Raw genomic sequence first — 19,659 nt, 5'->3', positions numbered from 1 at the left:
TTAGAATTCTTTCCTAGATCTCTTTTTTGCCATTTGCTGGGTACTGCTTTATATCACATCAGGAAAATAAATATCAAATGGAAACTTCCCAAATCTCACATAATATAATTATAACATACCATCATCTGGATATGGATCTAAACAAGTGAAAATAAAAGACTTTCTTACTAACTAGGAGATGATTCTTCTTGGAAATCTCAACCCAATCTCTCTCTTTTTTTTTTTTTAAATGTCAACTCCATATGAGTAATTTAAAATACGTTTTTAGTGACACCGACTAGTTTAGTAATTCTTGTTGTGGTTTTGTGTCACCCTGAGAGTGTCTTCTGTTATGTCTCAAAAACAAATTCACTTTTCTTAAACTTAACACATTTTGGGAGCAGGGCAATGAAAGGAAAGGGGAAGCATACAAGATATTGCAAAACTCCCCAAATATTGTGAATCCCTAAATTAAAAATAATATACACATGCATTGTTTTTCATCTTTTGACATTAAAAGATTCTTCTATGTCAGTTTGATGTCTAATGTGCTTAACTATATCGTATGACAGAGCTTATTTATCTTTTTTTTTTTTTGAGACAGGTTCTCACTCTGTCGCCCAGACTGAAGTATAGTGGCATGATCTCAACTCTGTAACCTTGGCCTCCAGGGTTCAAGTGATTCTTGTTCCTCAGCCTCCTGAGTAGCTGGGACTACAGATGAGCACCACTACATCCAGCTAATTTTTGTATTTTTTGTGGAGACAGGGTTTCACCATGTTGGCCAGGCTGGTCTCAAACTCCTGACCTCAAGTGATCTGCCTGCCTCAGCCTCTCAAGGTGGTGGGATTATATGCGTGAGCCACTCCACCCAGCCTTGTTTATCTTTCTATTTCAGCTAAGGTAGCAGAATTCCAGCAGGACCTACTAGGCCAACTGATGTGGCTGGATGATTCTCTGAAGAGTTCACCCCATGTATTAGTAGCTACCAGTGTCATCCAAAGCACCTTCCTGTAGTTAAGTAGAAATGAGAGTCGTCACCTTTGGAGGCCAGATGTCCGGCTCCTCTGGCAAGGAGCACCGGGAACATTCCTTGGTGGGAAGGTGATGTTCATAATGGAAAGAGCCTGAGGACTGGAATCAGATGAACCTGTGTTTTAATCCACCTTCTGCTACTTTCTAAATTAGTCCTAGACCCAAGTCAAGGAATCCAAGCAGAATTGAAGAGTCCTGGGGAATTCAAGGTTGCAAACTCATTGCATTTCATTTTGATGGCTGGAGCTTTTTTCTAATGACAAAAATGAACATTTCAATGACGTCATAAAAAGATCTTTCCCATGGAGATTTTTTCACTGCTTTCTTTATGGAAACCTTGACAGTCCCTGGGAACATATTTCTTATTAGTTTTTTTTGTTGTTATTCATTTGTTCAGGGTTTTTGATTTTCAGCAGGGTTTGGTTTGGTTTTGCCTCACCTACTATCACCAGGATTCAGCAGCTGTTAATATACACAACTATTTTCTAATTATGTACAAATAATATATTTTGTATATACAGCATAGGAGGGTGATATGTAGCAATATAAAATCTCTCAAATCAGAAAAGATCATGACACAAAGTAAAACCTCCCTGTTCTTGCAGTTTTCTTGCTCCCTTTCTCTATTTCCTTCCCGTAAACTCATTATATTCTTAAGTCCTATGACAAGTGTTTCTCAATGTGTATGTAGTCCATGGATGACCCCAAGTCAAAATCTTCTGTTAAAAACAGACTTCTAGCAAGGCACGGTGGCGCGTGCCTGCAGTCCCAGCTACTTAGGAAGCTGAGGCTGGAGGATTGCTCGAGTCCCGGAGTTCTGGGTTGTAGTGCACTATACCGATCGGGTGTCCACACTAAGTTCAGCATCAATATGGTGACCTCCCAGGAGTGGGGGACCACCAAGTCGCCTAAGAAGGGGTGAACCAGCCCAGGTCAGAAATCGAGCAGGTCGAAACTCCCATGCTGATCAGTAGTGGGATCAGTAGTACCTGTGAATAGTCACTGCACTCCAGCCTGGGCAACATAGTGAGACCCCGTCTCTTAAAAACAAAACACCAAACTTCTAGAGCCAGGTGCCATGGTGCATGCTGGTAATGCCAGCTGCTTGAAAGGCTGAGATGGCATGATCACTTGAGCCAGGGAGCTGAGAGTAGCTGAGGCAACATGGTGAGACCACATCTCTAAAAACAAACAAACAAACAAACATATAATCTAAGTTATGGTGCTTTCTACATAGGGTACTGAAAAACTTCCTCAGTGTTTAGGTATCCCTGAAATAAATAATTAATATAAACACCTATTGTTTTCTATCTTTTGGTATTAAAAGATAGAGTTCCAAGCATCCAATAGAACATTGAAGTATCTTTTAATGAACTAATAAGGATTGATCTTTAAAATATATGGTGAAGTGGCTGGGTGCTGTGGCTCATGCCTGTAATCCTAGCACTTTGGGAGGCTGAGACGGCCAGATCACTTGAGCTCAGGAGTTCAAGACCAGCCTGGGCAACAAGGTGAAACCGCATCCCTACCAGAAAAAAAAAAAAATACAAAAAATTAGTTGGGTGTCAAGGTGCATGTCTGTAGTCCCAGCTACTTGGGGGGAGGGGCTGAGGTGCAAGGATCATGTGAGCCCAGGATGTCAAGGCTGCAGCGAGCTGAGATCATGCCACTGCGCCCAACCACCTGAGTGACAAAATGAGACCCTGTTTCAAAAATAAAAATAAAAAATATATATATATGTAAGTGAAAAAAAGTATAGAACAGTATGTGTCATATACACGTATTTGTGTAAAGAGAAAAGAATATATTGTATGTGATTATATGTGTACTGAATGTCCCTAGCAGAACATGTGAGAAAATGGGCAGCAGGAATTGCCACAGGGGTGAGAGACTTTACTTTTGATTGTATATCTTTTTTCTTAATGAGTTTTACATCATACATATGTTATCCCTTTTCTTTTGCTTTCTTTTTTTTTTTTTTTTTTTTGAGACAGAGTCTCACCCTGTCACCCAAGCTGGAGTGCAGTGACACAATCTCAGCTCACTACAGCCTCTGCCTCCTGGGTTCAAGCCATTCTCGTGCTTCAGCCTCCCAGGTAGCTGAGGTTACAAGTGAGCACCACCACACATGGCTAATTTTAGTAGTCAGGGTTTCATCATGTTGGCCAGCCTGGTCTTGAACTCCTGACCTCAAGTGATCCCCTGCCTTGGCCTCCTAAAGTGCTGGGATTACAGACCGGAGCCACTGCACCTGGCCCGTATTACCCATTTTTAAAAAGTAATAACCAAACATAAATAAATAAATAATAACTTGGGCCAGGGAGGGGGGGAGCCAATTCCTACATTGTACCCAAGACTTGCTAAATCAAAATCACACGAAGCCCAGAGACATGCACTTATTTATTTATTTATTTTTTATTTTTACTTACTTATTTTTTTTGAGATGGAGTTTCGCTGTTTTTACCCAGACTGGAGTGCAATGGCATGATCTTGGCTCACTGCAACCTCCGCCTTCTGGGTTCAAGCAATTCTCCTGCCTCAGCCTCCCGAGTAGCTGGGAATACAGGCACACACCACCATGCCCAGCTAATTTTTGTATTTTTAGTAGAGACGGGGTTTTACCTTATTGACCAGGATGGTCTCAATCTCTTGACCTCGTGATCCACCCGCCTCAGCCTCCCAAAGTGCTGGGATTATAGGCGTGAGTCACCGCTCCCGGCTGGAGACATGCATTTTAAAGGAGCTTCTTTATTCTTCTGCAAGCTGGTATTGAGAAGCACTGTCCTTGGCCTTTCCTTTTTAAACATTTCTTTCTTCTTTTATTTCCTCTGAGCTTCCTACCATCACCACCACCACCTCTTCTCCTCCCCTCATTTCCTCATCCATGGTAGATCTCACAGTTTTCCAATTCAATATATAGTCATCCTGTGTTTTCTTTTTTTCCTTTTGAGGTGTTGTTCTTGTCTAAGAAAATGGCTTCACCTATGCTCTCTACCCCACCACCTAAACCCTACTGGGTTTGTTAACCTTGGTCCTTCATGTACCACCAGCTTTCCCTTTCTACTGGCACTTTCCTCCAGCCCACAAACAGGCACTCTTATCCTCAGGGCTACTTCCTCCTCTCCCTTGAAGCCAACTTTCTTAAAACAGTGCCCTTCACCTGCCTTGACCTTCACTCTCATCACTGCTTGTGCCCACGTCATCAACGATTTCCTAGTTGCCAAATCCAGCAGGCATTTTTCAGTCTCCGGCTTATTTAATCTCTTTGCTTCCAGGTCACTACTCACTCTTCCTGGCTTCCTCCTCTCTAATTACCCTAGACTTGAGTCTCGTTTATGGAATACTCATCTTCCTTCTACTTCTCAGAGTTGTCAGAAGATAAATAAGGGGGAAAAAAATCCATCATCCATTTCAGGATTCTTTTTGATCCAGAAGATGCTGCAACAGCCTCCCAACCTGAATTATGTAGTGGCTCTCAGCCTGTGGAATGACTAGGAAATGAAAACAAATTCCTTATGAGGGGTGATTAGAAATATGACACCTCAAAAATATTTGTAAAAATCATTGTCTGGGCCGGGCGCAGTGGCTCAAACCTGTAATCCCAGCACTTTGGGAGGCCAAGGAGGGTGGATCATGAGGTCAAGAGATCGAGACCATCCTGGTCAACATGGTGAAACCCCGTTTCTACTAAAAATACAAAAAATTAGCTGGGCATGGTGGCGTGTGCCTGTAATCCCAGCTACTCAGGAGGCTGAGGCAGGAGAATTGCCTGAACCCAGGCTGAACCCAGGTTGCAGTGAGCCAAGATAGTGCCATTGCACTCCAGCCTGGGTAACAAGAGCGAAACACCGTCTCAAAAAAAAAAAAAAAAAAAAAAAAAAAAATCATTGTCTGAAGAACAGAAAAATGAGCTCTGCTTTAATCATGACAGCTGAATTCTAAATTTGCTTTTTGGGTTTTGCTTCAAATCCCTCAGTCCTGATAGCCTCAAATTTACTGGGATTCTTAAACTTCCTAATCTCTAATTTATGTAGAGGTTTTATAAACATTTATTTATTTATCTATCCATTCTTCCTTTGGAGTTGCATTTTGAAAACCTGACAACTTATTGAGAGTTTGCTCGGGTCCGGCTCTCTACCATTTTTCATCCAATTGGTCCTTCGTATTTAGTTTTTCATCCTAAAAGTAACACATTCATGGTATTTTTATCCGATAAAATATAGGAAAGAGAGAGAAAGCTTAGTTAATAGGCCCACTACCCAATCTCGACCAGTGTTAATGTGCGATAACGTTTGCCCTGGTCCCTGCAGCCCTTCTCCCCTCTGCTGCTGTACTCTATTCTAATGGGAGTTCAGAGCTTGATTTGGAAAGTTTTTATATCAACACATGCCATGTGCTTTGGCAGTTTGCTAAGTCTGAGAAACTTCAGAGACATTTTTTCCTTCTGACTTACCCATGTGTTTCACTTAGCTTCTTGGAAACATTCTCTGTGCTACATGGCTACTAGCCTGCAGCTTCAAGTAACAGAAAATTCTATTCAAACTCACATCAACAATAAGGAAAATGATTGCTTAATACAACTGGAAGTCCAGGAGGCAGGCAGGCTTCAGGAGCAGCTAAATTTAGTGGCTCTGGATCTCTCTCTCTGCAGTGCCCTGTGATGACCTCTTATGTGTGTTGGCTTCAGCCTTAGGGGGCTTCCCTCATGGAGTCAAAATGGCTAGAGTCATTACAGATTTCACATAGTGATGCCATCAATTAGAAGTTCACATAAGAGCAAGGAAATTTCCCTCCAGGAACTTCCAGTATACATTTAGTTACATGTCTCCTCTTCCTTGTTCTGTCATCCAGGCTGGAGTGCAGTGATGTGATCTCGGCTCACTGCAACCTCTGCTTCCCAGGTTCAAGCGATTCTCCAACCTCAGCCTCCTGATAGCTGGGATTAGAGGAGCCCACCACCATGCCTTGCTAATTTTTGTATTTTTAGTAGAGACAGGGTTTCACCATGTCAGCCAGGCTGGTCTCTAACTCCTGACCTCATGATCCACCTGCCTTGGCCTCCCAAAGTGCTGGGATTACAGATGTAAGCCACTGCACCTACTGCCTATTCTTGGATCAACCCCTGTCCTCAGGCCACTACCATACACTGACTCATTCTGGCCTGGGTTCCTGAACTAATTACTGCGCAGGGGAATGGAATTACCCTTACACAAGTCAGTCCCAGATGTGAACTGAGGTGTAGGGGATATGCTGGGAGGGATAAATGCCTACATAAAACTGGATTGTGTTAGGAATCAGAGAGGAGGAATAGAAACTGAGTGCCTGTTTCAGAACACCCTCATCAACAGCTCATGTTGTCAGATTTTTGGATCTTTGGTAATTTGGTAATTGAAAAATGATATCTCAGTGTAGCTTTAATTCGAATTTCTTTATTGTGAGTGAGGCTGAGTCATTTGCATGTGCTTAGGAGCCATGTGTACTTTTTCTCCTCAGGTCCTGCCTGTTCATATTCTTTGCCCATTTTTCTTTTTTAAAATTTTAACTCTTATTTTGGAGTCAAGGGGTACATGTGCAGGTTTGTTACAAGAATATATTGCCTGTTACTGCAGTTTGGTGTACGATTGAGCCTGTCACTCAGGTAGTGAGCATAGTACCCAGTAGATGGTTTTTCAACCCTTGTCCGCCTTCTGCCTTCCTCGCCTTGTAGTCCCCAGTGTCTATCATTCTCGTCCTTATGCCCATATGTACCCAATGTTTAGCTTCCACCTCTAAGTGAGAACATGTGGTATTTGGTTTTCTGTTTCTGTATTAGTTGGCAGCTGTATTCATGTTCCTTGAAAGGTCTTGATTTCATTCTTTTTTATGGCTATGTAGTATTCCCTAGTGTATACACAGCACCTTTTCTTTTCTTTTTTTTTTTTTTTTAATTTTTTATTGGATTTTAGGTTTTGGGGTACATGAGCAGAGCATGCAAGACAGTTGCGTAGGAACACACATGGCAGTGTGCTTTTCTTTCCTTCTTCCCTTCACCCACATTTGGCATTTCTCCTCAGGCTATCCCTCCCTACCTCCCCCTCCCATACACAGCACATTTTCTTTATCTAGTCACTGTTGGTGTCTTTCCCCATTTTTCTATTGCATTGTTGGTCTTTTGCTTTCTGATTTGCAGGAGCTCATTATATGTTAGGAAAATCAGTCTTTGGTCTGTAATAGAGCTGGACATATTTTAGGAGCTTGTCTTTTTTTGACTATGTTTAGGGCTTTTTCTATGCTGAAAATTTTGATGTCGAAAGATTGAATGTATTAATCTTTTCTTTTGTAATTCTGGATTTAATGTCATCATTAGAAATGCCTTTTCCACTTTAAGGTGAAGAACCCTCTTTTGGTTTTTTCTAATACCATAATGGTATCATTTTAGGAATTTAAATATTACTATCCATTTGGAATTTATCCAGGTCAGGTATAAGGAATAAATTCAACTTTGGTATTTTTCTCATTTGATTGACTTTCATTTTATACTGTTCCCTGATGATGGCTGCTTCTTGCTTTGTGCCATTATTCTCTACAGTTGTTTTAAACATCTAAGTATTCATTGACTTTACTTAGCAAAACAGTAACTCACAAAGTTTCTGTAAGTTACTGTAGGTCGTGATATATTTTAGAGGTTTGGGAGGGGATAGGGTAAAAATGTCTTGAAATAATATAAAGAATAATGCTTGTTGCATTTTAATAATCATTGCTATTTGGAAATGTACTTACTCAGGTCCTTTACTCACTATAAAAATTATTAAAAACAATAAAGTATGGTTCAGTGATTTAAGTTACTTAAAATTGGCCCATTAAAAGTTCTACTTACCAACTTAGGCTCTTTTTAGATGTGGGATGATGAATCTTTTTAACTCTCCTATAGGATTGTGGGAGGTAGTGTGTTCTTGGTTGCATTCTAAGACTCTGCTGAGCCCCAAAGTCGTTTGTTGTTGTTGGAGACAGAGTCCTGATCTTTAGGTCAAGCTGGAGTGCATGGTGCAATCTCAACTCACTGCAACCTCCACCTCCCAGGTTCAAGAGATTCTCCTGGCTCAGCCTCCCAAGTAGCTGGGATTATGGACATGCATCACCATGCCTGACTAATTTTTGTATTTTTAGTAGAGGTGGGGTTTTGCCATGTTAGCCAGGCTAGTCTCGAACTCCTGGCCTCACATGATCTGCCCGTGTCAGCCTCCCAAAGTGCCGAGATTGCAGGCATGAGCCATAATACCTAGGAAGCCCCAAAGTCTTAATCAAGAAGCAGCCCACCATGGGGAATAAAGCCCCCTTTACGACCGTACGGGATAGGGGAGCCCAGCAGCAGCAAAGACAAACAGAGACAACTCTCTGTTCCTTAAGCTGTGAATTTTGGCAGTGGGACTGGCCAAATCCAAACACTCATGAATACTCAACTGCCTTTCACTGCAAGAAGAATGCAATATGCATTGTGATTCTCTAGTGGATAGAAACTAATATCTATCTACAACAACAGGATGTCATGGTCACTGCTGAGTAGAAATCTTTTGACAAGTACAAATAGACCTCGGCTGTAGCACTGTCACATTGCTTTATAGTTATTTGTTTACTTTTCTGTCTTTCCCAGGAGCCTGGGATTTCTTTAAGGGCAGAAGCTCTTTGTCTTCTTTGAACCCCTATAGCTTAGTACACTCACCCCTGTCTGTTGGAATGTGCTCATTGCATGCTCTTTCTCTATGTGGGCAGTCTGCCTTCGCATCCCACTCTTTAGTACTCGCTGTTGAGCAGTTACCATGTGTCAGCCACTGAATGAAGGCACTTCACATGCACTACCTTTTAAAAATTCTCACAGTAGTTCTCTGGGGTAGGTACTTCTATTTTTCCCATTGTAACAGTGAGGGAACTAAGGGACAACAGATAGGTCAAGTAACTTACCCAAGGTCATGCAGATAATAGGTGATAGAGCCAAGACTCAAACCCCAAGTGGTCTCACTCCAGTGCCTGCTGCTCACAACAGCTATACTACATTGTTTCTCTCCAGTGTGTTGGGAAGAAAATAAATCCTATGTAAAACAAGTACTTACATTTTGCCTTCTAGAAGAGCGGCATAATTTATCTCCTGGCTTGTTTTTGTGATTGCTGTTGTTTGTTAGAAAAAATGCTTTGATGTTCCTATTTCAGTAATCCCACTCCCACTCCACCCAGGGCAGGGGAAGAAGAGAGTGAAACAAAGAAGGCTAAATTAGTTTGTATGAGAAAGAAATAGGAATTTGTGGGGTTTTAGCTGGCTACTCAGAGAGACAGCCTAAGGATCTGAAAAAAAAGATTGAGACATGAGAGGGTGGAGAACTCTGGCCAAGCATGGGCCAGCTAAATCCTACACAAGTTCAAGGGCAGCATGAAATTTCCTTTGGTGAGGAAGACTTGAGGAATTCAAAAACAACCCTGACCTATCAGCAATGGTTTGCAACCCACAATAAGCATACGTAAGAGGGATTTTTCAGGGAGGAAGAAAGAAAAATCATACCCAAAGTGAAACAGAATCGTCCTGGGAGTCAGAGGGAGGGCAGCAGAGGCAGGGGCTGAAAGCAGCAGTTTGGAACAGGCAGTAGCAGTGAATCAAGCAGCGTCTCTCAGCCCACAACTAAAACAGTCACCCATAAACCTACAGGAAATATTGTAAGTAACTTTCCACCATGGGCTGGGGGGCTTGAACAAAACTGTCTCCAGGCCAGGCACAGTGGCTTATGCCTGTAACCTAGAACTTTGGGAGGCTGAGGCCAGTGGATCACCTGAGGTCAGGAGTTCAAGACCAGCCTGGCTAACCAACATGATGAAACCCCATCTCTACTAAAAATACAAAAATTAGCCAGGTGTGGTGATGTGTGCCTGTAATTCCAGCTACTGGGGAGGCAGAGATAGGAGAATTGCTTGAACCCAGGAGGCGGAGGTTGCAATGAGCCAAGATCATGCTGCTGCATGCCAGCCTGGGTGACAGAGTGAGGCCCCATCTCAAAAAAAAAAAGAAACCAACAACAACAAAAACAAACAAACCAAAAAAACTGTCTCCCAAAATCTGAGGACATGGCAATATCTGCTTTTTTTTTTTAACACCTGCAAATCTGAGTATATTTACTATGAGGCCCTTTACAGAAAAAGTATACTGATTGCTGCTCTTTATTGCTCAGACCAAAAATCTAGTAATCTATTCTATTTTTTTATATTCTATATCTGCTCAGTGAGCAAATCTTATTGACCCTACCTTCAAAATACTGTATATCTGGAATATAACCGCTGATCACAACCACCACTGTCACTACCTCGGTCAAAGCCATCATCATTTGTTATCTTTATCAGTTATTAAAAGAAACTCTACTTTGGGAGGCCGAGGCAGGCGGATCACAAGGTCAAGGGATTGAGACCATGCTGGCCAACATGGCAAAACCCCGTCTCTACTAAAAATACAAAAATTAGCTGGGCGTGGTGGGGCGCACTTGTAGTCCCAGCTACTCAGGAGGCTGAGGCAGGAGAATTGCTTGAACCCGGGAGGGGGAGGTTGCAGTGAGACAAGATCATGCCACAGCACTCCAGCCTGGTGCCTGGCAACGGAGCAAGACTGTCTCAAAAAAAAATAAAACAAAAACTCTAACTAAGAGTGTGCTCAATACAGCCTTAATATATAAATTAATGAAGGAAGAGATGAAAGAAAAACATATTTTGAGAAAGAATATTTAAATAGCTTGTTGATTAAAAAAATCAAGGAATTAAATTTCTAATGTTCTACGTCTATATGTCGATTGTGCACTGTGAAACCATATTTTGGTTAAGGGCTTTGTAAAGAACGTTTGAAGTTTTCTTAATCAATAAAGCACATTCCAAGTAAGTGTTATTTCCTGTTGTAGATGTCTAGAGCTCACCCATAGTACCCACATGTTTTCTAGAAGTAAGTGCTGAATGGTCAAGCGAAATTATGTGATAATATGAAAATTATCCCCAGAATAATTTTGTTTGAACCTATTAATTCTTGCAGTATATAGACAGATTAGTAGATCTTTCAACCGTATAATATTTTGTCTTTTTTTAATCGTGAATTTTCTTTTGTTCTGGTTTTCTTTCTTTCTTTTTTTTTTAGAAAGAAAAAATTTTTTAGAAAGAAAAAAAAAGAAAGAAAGAGAGAAAGAAAGAAAAAAGGAATGAAGAAAGGAAGAAGGAGGAGGGAGAGAGAACGGGAGTGTTGCTTTATTGCCCAGGCTAGAATGCAGTCTAAAAATGGGTATTGAAAACCTCTTTTATGCCAATAATTGTGCTTAATAATGGCCAACCAATATTTCATTTAAACCTGTGAGTAGGTGTGATATGGTACTGATAAGAGTGTATATTTTGTGTATTTAAAGTGGAGAGTTCTATAAATGTTTATTAAGTTTACTTGTTCCAGATCTGAGTTCAAGTCCTGGATATCCTTATTAATTTTCTGTCTCATTGATCTATCTAATATTGATGTTGAAGTCTCCCACTATTATTGTGTGGGAGTCTAAGTCTCTTTATAAGACTTATGTATCCTGTATTGGGTGCGTATATATTTAGGATCGTCAGCTTTTCATGTTGCATTGATCCTTTTACCATTATGTCCTCTTTTGATCTTTGTTGCTTTTAAAATCTATTTTATCAGAAGCGAGAATTGCGACTCCTGCTTTTTTTTATTTATTTATTTTAATTTTTGCTTAATATCTGCTTATAATAACACTCTTTTTTTCCCTTCTATAATTGAACCGCATTGCAGTTTGCTCAGCTGCATCAGATAACAATTTTTATTTTAGTGTCAGTGTAGATTAGGGCTTTGTTCACCTCAGCCCCGTTAACATTTTGGGGTGAATAATTCTTTTTTTTTTTTTTTTTTTTTGAGACGGAGTTTCGCTGTTGCTACCCAGACTGGAGTGCAATGGCACAATCTCGGCTCATCGCAACCTCCGCCTCCTGGGTTCAGGCAATTCTCCTGCCTCAGCCTCCCGAGTAGCTGGGGCTACAGGCACGCACCACCATGCCCAGCTAATTTTTTGTATTTTTAGTGGAGACAGGGTTTCACCTTTTTGACCAGGATGGTGTTGATCTCTTGACCTCGTGATCCACCGGCCTCGGCCTCGGCCTCCCAAAGTGCTGGGATTATAGGCGTGAGCCACCGCACCCGGCCAGGGGTGAATAATTCTTCACTGCAGGAATAAAGGCTGGGCATTGCAGGATGTTTACGAGCAACAGCATCTCTGGCCTCTACACACTAGATGCCAATAGCTTAAACACTGCAGTCCTAATCTGGGAAAATCAAGAAGGTCTCTGGATGCTGCTGAGTATCTCCTGAAAGATAAAAATCTCTTCTTCCTGCCAATGAGAACCTGTTACATATATGTAGATCTTCATTTAGTGCACACTCATATCCTGTGTTCTTGCATCAAAACATGCCTTTTTTAACCTTAAAGAAAAGAAACAGCACAACATCACAAGTTTGCATAGAAATGGCTCCCACCAGTCTGGCCAACATGGTGAAACCCTGTCTCTACTAAAGGTCCAAAAATTAGCTGGGCGTGGTGGCTGGTGCCTGTAATCCCAGCTACTCAGGAGGCTGAGGCAGGAGAATTGCTTGAACCCGGGAAGCGGAGGTTGCCCTGAGCCAAGATCACACCACTGCACTCCAAGCCTGAGTGATAAGAGCGAGACTTCGTCTCACAAAAAAAAAAAGGCTCCCAAACATTTCGAGTGTTTCTATTATCACACTAGGTTGTCCAACCTCTGAATTTCTGGGGAGGGGCCAGGAGTGATGCTGCAGCAAATTCCCAGTTTTTCAAAATGTTTACATTGTATTTGTGTTGTAAGAATGTTACAGTTTTCTATTGCTTGTATCTACAGACATTGTAGTAGTATCGCCATTAACAGAACAGGCAGTTTTGATCTTATATAAAAATAAGAATTGAGAGTTGGTTATACAAGCTTTCCCTATCAGCAACAGTCCATTAGAAGTTTGATTATAAGCAAAGGATGTGTGTTAGGGATGTATACCCAACTTTGATGCATAGCAGGGCTGAAAGGTAGTATGTGTACTACCACAGTCAGATCAGGAAGGCTGCATGATGAGCCACAGTCATTCTCCACTGATGTCTTTCAGAAATATTCAAAATGGATGATATTCACACAAGCAGGCACACAGTCATAGGAGAACTCAGATTCAAACTTCGGTGAAATCTGGTGTTTTCCAGGGAAGAAAGCAAGGCAATAACTTACAATCATGCCAACTATTTTTATCTCCACCAGCCATGGTCTGTTAGTACTATTGCACAGATATAACTGATGTGTGTGATTCCCCAGATAGCTTATTGCAATTTGACCTACTCTTTCTGCTCAAAAAATTCACTTCAGGCTGGGGGCAGTGACTCATGCCTCTTATCCCAGCACTTTGGGAGGTCGAGGCAGGTGGATTACCTGAGGTCAGGAGTTTGAGACCAACCTGGCCAAGATGGCAAAACTCTGTCTCTATTAAAAATACAAAAATTAGCCTGGCATGGTGGTGCCTGCCTGTAATCCTAGCTACTAGTGGGGCTGAGGCAGGAGGATCGCTTGAACCTGAAAGGCAGAGGTTGCAGTGAGCCTAAATCATGCCACTGCACTCCAGCCTGGGCAAGAGTGAAAATCTGTCTCAAAAAAAAAAAATAAATAAATAAAAGCACTTCAATACAAGAAAATGAGAGACTCTGATTTATGATTCTAAATTATCACTATCAAATATAATTCTTTTTTTAATGATGAATTCTTGTGTGAAACATCTCACAACTGATTGCCATACAGTGAAATAGAACCTGTTTACTGGGAAGGGTATAGGATTGGGATTCAGAGAGACTGTGTTCATTTCTGGATTGTAACTCACTGCCTGTTGCTTAAGAAAGCAAGTCTATTTCCTCATCTGTGGAGTGCATAAAATAACCCCTTTGTCTCAGGCTTACTGAGAGAATTAAATGAGGTTTGAAACAGTATGCTGTAAATTGCCAGACAAGTGTCAATCATTGTCATTGTCTCCCACAACTGCCAGTTCCTTGCATGGGCCACCATGTCTGTAGCATAGCCCTATCGAGTGTCTGGATTTTTCCTGCTATAAGCCCACAGAGGAGCCTCCTCAGTGATGCAATGCATATGTTATTTTCTTGAGGTTAAAAAATAATTTCTCTAAATTGAGGTGAGTTGATACACTTTTCCAACCCAAATATCAGGTCTACTTCAGCAGCTGGTAAAGGAAAGAAATTATCCTTGCTCCTATTTCTCTCTGCTCCTGCAGAGTAAAAAAGGGGCTAAAAAACAAGATTCTCTGAGACTATTTCCTTTCTTAGAATTATCCTGGCATCCTGGGATCTGACATTAACCATTAGAAATTTCTTAAGCAGCAGCAGACTGGGAAAAGCAACTGCCAGTACCTAAGGAATACATTAAAACTCTTAAAAGAAAAGAAAATGTCACAAAGATAGATGAATATACTGAGTTGACTAATACTCTTCAATACAGAGTAGTCATCTTGATGGTGACATTCATCCTGACAATGCTAACCAGGTGACCTATTCTATCAGCAGTGGCATCCAGAGCCATTAAAACATAATGTACATCATTATGTCATATATGAGGGGGAAGTTGACTAAGTTTCCAAGAACCCAAGGGTTTTAATTAATAGGAAAATTTGATTCAATAGTAGTCACTAAAGGGAAGGAAAACAAGGGGAGGGAATGATAAGAGTGGGAAGCTTTAGACAGGAAGCTTGTAGAAAATGCCCTGAAGGCTTGAAGTTGGCACTAATACGTCAGGGCCAGATTAGCTAGGGGACTGGAACAGACAGCCATAGAGAAAGAGGCTGGGAGCTACCAACATAACCATTCTAATAATGTTCTTCTCTTATCAAGCAAACTCCACTTCCTTTCTTTATCGTCTACTGTGGATTTTTTTTTTTTTTTGAGACAGAGTTTTGCTCTTCTTGCCCAGAGTCTACTGCAATGGTGAGGTCTCGGCTCTATGCAACTTCCACCTCCTGTGTTCAAGCGATTCACCTGCTTCAGCCTCCTGAGTAGGTGGAATTACAGGCATATGCCACCACACCTGGCTAATTTTGTATTTTTAGTAGAGATGGGGTTTCTCCATGTTTGTCAGGCTGATCACGAACTCCCGACCTCAGGTGATCCACCCACCTCAGCCTCCCAAAGTGCTGGAATTACAGGGGTAAGCCACCACACCTGGCCTCTATTTTTCTACTTTCTAAGTGCTCACTAGTGGCTCCATTACCCTTGCAGAGGCTCAACTATTCCTGTTTGGGTAGAAATGGTAAGAAAAATATCTCAGGATATTTCTTACTCTCCTCTCTCCACCCCTATGAACATCTCCCACTCCCAGGGCCTCAGTTCTGCTTTTCTTCACTTAAAAAAACTTCGGACCAGTTTGGGTGCAGTGGCTAACGCCTGTAATCCTAACATTTTGAGAGGTTCAGGTGGGCAGAACCCTTGGTCCCAGGAGTTGGAGACCAGGCTGGGCAACATGGCAAAACCCCATCTCTACAAAAAAGACAAAAAATGAACTGGGCATGGTGGTGTACATCTGCAGTCTCAGACACTCAGGAGGCTGAGGTGGGAGGATCAACTGATCTCTTCAGGTCAAGCCTGCAGTGAGCCGTGATCACCCACTGCACTAGTTTGGGTGATGAAGTGAAACCCTGTCTCAAAAATTAAAAAGAAAATAAAAATCGAAAACTTCAAATCATCCCTCTTCTGTGAAGCCCTCCTTGACCTCTCCAGCACATACTAATTTTTCTTTTCCTTAATACCTACAACTTATACATAACACAGTAAATGGACACAGTAGACATATTTCTTTCTCATGTGTGCCAACTTTTTCTTTCCAAATAGATTATAAACACCTTGAGGATGGGAGCCACATTTTACGCTTGAAATCACCTGCCAAATGCTGTGATTTGGTGATTGGCCCAGCTGGGACCAACTTAGGTCCTAGAGTATCTCTATAGTCTGGGAAAATGTAAACAGCTTTGGAGGTACTAAAAATGCAAAAATGCAAAGTAGAGTATGAGTTTCTTAATGTGATAGCATCAAATCAGCCCTGCTGTTGGACCTACACAAAACTTTTCTCGATTCTAGTAGCCAGCCTTATTCCTGAACATCAAGTCCCTAACAGCCTGTCCCTAGGTCTCTTTTCAGTGACCTTGTTGATATTCCATTTCCTCTAGATTGTGCTGTTTCTTTTGCTAATCCTTTAAAAAAGAAAACCAAATCAGCTTTGTGCAGTGGCAGTATCGTAGCCAATGAGGTTTACCCGAGGCGCAATTATTGCTAATTGAAAACTTTTCCCAATACCCCACCATGACAGCTTGAAATATAGTCGGCATTGGCAATTTTTGGCAGTCTCTACAGGGACTGAATTAAACCAAAAAGAAAAAATAAAATAAAAATCCAAATCTTGCCTCTGAACCTCGCCCTCTGAGGTACAGTCCCTGCCACCCACTATCCTGAGCAGCCCAGTTGGATTTCATGACTGCCCAGACCTCTGTAGTGTGTGAGTTGTGCTCCACCCAGATGTAGTTAATTTCACACCCTCCCTGGCACTGGTTGGCCAGTCTGCTTCTTTGTTCTGACTCTTTCTGCCAAGATCTTCTGGAAACGCCTGCCTTGCTCCTGGGCTCCTGGCTGGTCTCTGCATCCTTTCCATTTTGCCATCAACTGAGCCATCATTCTGAGATTTAATAAAAAATTCCCCTCAATATTAAAGACACAGCAGACAAATGCACATACAAATACCCATACTCACAAGTTCCTTTATCACTGAGAAAATTTCTACTACCTTCCTAAATTAATATTCTCCCTTTTCAGGCATTTATCATCGTCTCTAGGTCTTCCAATGTTATGCTTGGAATTTTCTTTTCTTTTGAGAAAAGATTGATGTATTTTTTTTTCCTTTTTGAGTTTCAACCCCCAAAAATATTCCAGGAAAAGATAGGGGGAGGCTGGGCTGGTTCTTCTTCAACAGGCTTTTGCTGCCAAGGAGGACAGTGGACTTGACTCACATCCAGGATACCCCCAGCCCACTTCTCCCCTCCTTTGCTCAGGGGTGAGACAGTAGGGGTGGGAGGGAGGCAGCTGGGAGGGAGGGGCCAGGGCAGTGATGCTTTGGGACAAGAAGTTGAGCTAGGGGAAGGGGAAGGAGCTGCCCATGTACAGTTACCATTGCTCAGTGGCAGAGCCTTAGAGCTTGGCAAGGGCTGAAGATACCACATGGGTGTGGGTGAGGCAGGCTAAGTGGGATGGCTGCAGCCAAGAAGCTGGAGGAGGGCAGGGCTTGGGGCTGACCCTCTCCCATCTAACCGATGTTCTGCCAAGGTTGTCCGTAGCCTGTCATGCCTGCCTGGGAGGCCCCTCTGTTGCTGCCCATCTGAAGGCCAATGACATACTTTCCCTCCTGCAGCTGGCTCTCTGTGAATTATCTCTTATGCTCCTGTGCTTTCTTCATAAATCAATTGGGATCTCCACAGTAGTGTCCATCATTCTTGGTTACTACCAAGCTGCCCAAAGCCTTCAGGGTCTTCTGCACTGCTGCCATGTCTTTGCCTTCAAAGAGATCAACAGTCTGGAACATGTTAGTCTTGGTGACCCCATAGCTCTCAGCTGCCTTCAGGAACTGGGCCACCTGTTCCATCTGCTTGAAGATCCTGGAGGGCAGATTCTCAGGCACCTTCACAGACTTGGAGCCATCAGGGTACAGGCTATTCACCAGCTTGCTCAGAATCACGCCATTCTTTAGCCAAACCTGGAAGCCCAGGCGCCCATGGTCTGGGCGGCCCACATCAAGGCCACGCTGCACTATGATCCACTCCACCAGCTGCTCCTCTGGCTCCTCGTCGTAGTTATTCTCAATTTTGGACTGCGCTTTGAGGCTCATGCCATAGGAAGGACCCTTGTTGGCCATGTCTGGGGAGAGAGGACTTCCTTGGGGCTCGCAGGAAAGAGTGAAGACTTGTGCCTAGGCTTGGACAGACAGGACAAGGCTGTCTTCAAATAAAAGATTTTTCTTTATTTTATTTTAAATAAAGGGGAATTTTCTTTAAATAAAAATGGGCCTTAGTGGTCATTTACTCCAACCTTCTTTTTTTCCTCCTAGTCTCTACTACTCTATTTGGAAGCTAATGGCACAGGATTTTTGCTAATGATGCCTTTATCAAGAAGGTCTCTTTGTCTGTTAGTAAATTACCATGATCCTAGAAGATTTTATAGAAAATCCCAGCTTACATTACAAAGGATTCTCATCAGGTATGAGCAAAAAAAAAAAAAAAGAACGAAAGAAAGTCTCAACTTAGTAATCAGTTACCATCAAAATACATTTTTCTATTATTAAGGTAAGACAATTTCCTTCTCAGCTCCAGAAGGGAGGCGTGCTCTCTCTCTCTCTCTCTCTCTCTCTCTCTCTCTCTCTCTCTCTCTCTCTCTCTCTCTCTGTCAATGTGATCAGCCAGCTCTCTGTCTGGAACAATCAAAATACCTCCCAGCTGGAATGACAGCATCATTTTATTGATGCTGAAATAGGAAGGTGATAAAGCAAGTCTCAGCAGGCATAGCAGAAGTGCACTGCTTTTATGATTTATATGTCAAAAATGATGCCGTGGGACCAAAAATGCAAAGCAGAGCTTATTATGTGCTAGCAAAAATGGAGTGAAGGGCAGTGACCTCAGTTGTACCTTTTAAGCTCTAAAGGAAGCAAAACCACTACCAATTTTCCCTCCTCACCCTGAGGTTGCAATAGACATTTGGATTTTCCTACAGCCATCACTTCATTGTTCTCTATGCTGTGAGTGGGCTAAGAAAATGACGTTATTTCCTGTGTGATGATCTTGCTAGAGCTTTGGAGGTACTAAGAAGAATTTCAAAGAAACAGAATCATGAGGACAGTCATCCTTCAGCCCTGGTTGGGGGCGAAGTGGGGAGAGATTCTTTCCAGGACCCCTGGATACCAAAATCTAGGAGATGCTCAAGTCCTTGATATAAAATGGTGTAGTACTTGCATATAACCTATGCACATCCTCCCATACTTTAAATCATCTTTAGATTATTTATACTAATACAATGTAAATGCTATGTAAACATTTGTTACACTGTATTACTTTTATTATTTTTTGTGTTCTTTAATTTTTATTTATTTATTTATTTTATTTATTTTGAAATGGAGTTTCGCTCTTATTACCCAGACTGGAGTGCAATGGCACAATCTCGGCTCACTGCAACCTCCGCCTCCTGGGTTCAAGCAATTCTCCTACCTCAGCCTCCTGAGTAGCTGGGATTACAGGCACGCACCACCATGCCCAGCTAATTTTTGTATTTTTAGTAGAGATAGGGTTTCACCTAGTTGACCAGGATGGTCTCGATCTTGACCTCGTGATCTGACTTGCTTTATCACCTGGTCTTGACCTCGTGATCTACCCGCCTTGGCCTCCCAAAGTGCTGGAATTATAGGCGTGAGCCACCGCGCCCAGCCTATTTTTATTTTTATTTAAAATATATATATTTAAACATTTCTAATTAATTCTTTTTATTTTTTTTAAAGACGGGGTTTCACCATGTTGGTCAG

At 41.9% G+C, this 19,659-nt stretch overlaps 1 non-coding gene and 1 pseudogene across 1 annotated transcript; one reads left to right on the top strand and one right to left on the bottom strand.

The window, feature by feature from the left end:
• The first annotated feature begins 16,319 nt into the window (after positions 1-16,319).
• On the top strand, positions 16,320-16,460 carry LOC118145196 (U4 spliceosomal RNA). The gene has a single exon (XR_004730327.1). It is a non-coding gene; the product is annotated as a U4 spliceosomal RNA (small nuclear RNA).
• Positions 16,461-17,045: 585 nt separating this feature from the next.
• On the bottom strand, positions 17,046-18,073 carry LOC100398753 (transgelin pseudogene; annotated as a pseudogene).
• Positions 18,074-19,659: the final 1,586 nt, after the last annotated feature.

Source organism: Callithrix jacchus, chromosome 8 (genome assembly GCF_049354715.1).
Source record: "Callithrix jacchus isolate 240 chromosome 8, calJac240_pri, whole genome shotgun sequence".
Lineage (NCBI taxonomy): Eukaryota > Metazoa > Chordata > Mammalia > Primates > Cebidae > Callithrix > Callithrix jacchus.
This window is presented reverse-complemented; position numbering and strand designations above follow the sequence as displayed.